The 2,765-nt window shown below is 38.7% G+C and overlaps 1 non-coding gene across 1 annotated transcript; it reads right to left on the reverse strand.

Moving 5' to 3' along the window:
- Positions 1 to 2,115: 2,115 nt before the first annotated feature.
- LOC127109271 (small nucleolar RNA R71) lies at positions 2,116 to 2,222 on the reverse strand. The gene has a single exon (XR_007796599.1). It is a non-coding gene; the product is annotated as a small nucleolar RNA R71 (small nucleolar RNA).
- Positions 2,223 to 2,765: the final 543 nt, after the last annotated feature.

Below are 2,765 nucleotides of genomic sequence, written 5' to 3' on the forward strand. Positions count from 1 at the left end.
ATACCCCATGGCTGGCGCCATAGACCCTGCCATGACGTGTCCAAGCTCAACTTCCCTCAACTCCCACGTTCCCCACTACTTCCACTAAGGCGCCTCATTTTGTGCTTGTGGCGGGCGCCATGGCCTTGTGGCGGGCGCCACAAGAGGAAAATAGTTTCCCTCCCATTTTCAAGTTGAAGGGCATCCAAGTCATTTCCATCTTTTTACTTGCTTATAAATAGAAACTCGAATTCACTTTTACAATCATCCAAACTTAGAGCAGAGGCAAACTCAGAGCAACTTTGTTTCACTTAGGCATATATTCAGTATTATAAAGTGGTAATTGCTTCGCATTGGAGTGTTACCACAATTGTGTAATCGAGTCTGTGATAGAGTCTGTAATCGAGTTTGGAGCACTTTGGAAGGAAGTTAATCCTGCCGCCATTTTCATTTCCGCTTTGCAATTTATTCAACCCTCCGATTGGAGCAGGTTTTTATTACTTGTCTTTATCTTATTTATTTTCCCGCACTCGCTTTAAATTATTTATTTCCTTGCACTCGCTTTACTTTATTTATTTCCTCGCACTCACTTTACTTTATTTATTTCCCCGCACTCGCTTTACTTTTATTTATTTCCTCGCACTCGCTTTACTTTATTTATTTCTCTCACTCGCTTTACTTTATTTATTTCTCGCACTCGCTTTAAATTATTTATTTTCCGCACTCACACTACTTTTATTTACTTTCCGCACTCGCACTACTTTTATTTATTTTAATGCACTTTTACTTTACCATGTCTAACTAAATTTATAAGGTTAGAATGTAAGGATCGTAATTGAACCGATAATCTGTACAATTGTTCGTAGAAACACTTAAGGGCTATTTTAATTTTCAACTTAAGTTTTCCCGCACTTCAATTCCGTTGGGTAAGATCGAAAGCCGTCCAACGTCTATTTAAACTTAATTGTTTTTAACTATTTCAAAAACAGCGAAAGCGTTTTGTTTAGTTCATTAGGAGATTTTAACATTATGAAGAAAAGAGATTTTAAAACTATTTTCGGACGTGTTTATAAGTTTAGAGTCTGGTTCGTAAGAACCTCTTTTGGTTAAGAAATCCAGGTTATAATACTTTTCAACTTAGTCAAGATACTATATTTCTTAAAAATAGGTTTACTACTCTAACGCAATGCGCGCCTTTTTATAAGTGACAATAAGAGGGTTTGATTAGGGAGTACAACTCGGTTCTGAATACGCGAAAGCGACAGTTCCTGTTAAATTAGTTCTTTTCAAAGTAGAAAACATTGCCCATAAGCAGCTCTATTAGCAAGTACTTGGATTATTAATTGATTACGTGAATTATATTCGACCCTGTCTTTATTAATTAATCTTTATTCAACATATTATTTTTCATTGCACACTCCAAAAACACTTATTTTGATTGCCTTTGATAAACACCATAACAATAGATAACGATAGATTGACACTCGGTCTCTGTGGATTCGATAATCTTTTATATTACTCTAACGCGTTCGTATACTTGCGAAAAGCACGCATCAAGTTTTTGGCGCCGTTGTCGGGGACCAATTTCGTCAAATTTCATTTTCCTGTTGTTATATCGTTTAAACTTAGGCTATTTCCCGCCGGTCAATACGAAGAACTCGCAACACCGGAAGTTTAAGCTTAGTATACCCTCTGGCGGAACCTGAACGTTACGCTCGCGCACGTTTATTCTTTCATAGAATTAAGAGAGATATGGCCGAAGATCAAAATCAAAGACCTCTTAAAGATTTCGCTCAACCATCTAATGAAGAAACTAGTTCTAGTATAGTAAACCCAACCATCCCAGCTAATAATTTTGAACTTAAACCATCCCTGTTGCAACTAGTGCAACAGAGACAATTCGTGGGTCTCGCTACTGAGAACCCAAACCAACATTTAAAAATATTTCTTCAATTAGCAGACACTTCTAAAACCAATGGAGCTTCTCCTGAGGCAATACGTTTAAGATTATTTCCTTTTTCCCTCAGAGATAAAGCCCTATCATGGTTAGATTCCCTTCCACCCAATTCCATTACGACTTGGGATAACCTTAGAAGAGTTTTTCTTGCTAGATATTTTCCCCCGAGTAAAACCGCCGTTCTCCGAAACCATATAACTAGATTTACCCAAAACCAAGGAGAGTCACTGTTCGAAGCTTGGGAGAGATATAAAGAGTTGTTACGAGCATGCCCATATCATGGTTTAGAAAATTGGTTAATCATTCAAACCTTCTATAATGGACTTCATTACAACACAAAGATGACAATCGATGCTGCCGCAGGCGGTGCTCTGATGAACAAACCTTATCCTGAAGCTAGTGCCCTCATTGAAGATATGGCTCAAAACCATCAATCATGGGGAGTCGAACGAGCGACAGTTGAGAAGAAGGAAGCCCAAGGAGGAGTGCATGAACTAAGCTCTATAGACATGATGCAAGCTAAAATGGACGCATTAGCTCTTAAGGTCGAGCATATGTGCATAAACCCGAATATTGTAGCCGCAGTTTCGTCGGATTGTGAGATATGTGGAACCAAAGGACACCAATATGCAGAATGCAGTCTATTAAACGAAACCCACTCTGAGCAAGTGAACTACACCCAAGGGAACCCATGTTCGAATACTTATAACCCTGGATGGAGGAATCACCCGAACTTCTCCTATAAAAACAATAACCCAATCCAAAATAATGCACCTCCGAGACCTAGTTATCGAGCCCTTAGATCAAATCAACCTATGCAACCTGTACC

Source organism: Lathyrus oleraceus, chromosome 7, assembly GCF_024323335.1.
Source record: "Lathyrus oleraceus cultivar Zhongwan6 chromosome 7, CAAS_Psat_ZW6_1.0, whole genome shotgun sequence".
NCBI classification, from domain to species: Eukaryota; Viridiplantae; Streptophyta; class Magnoliopsida; order Fabales; family Fabaceae; genus Lathyrus; species Lathyrus oleraceus.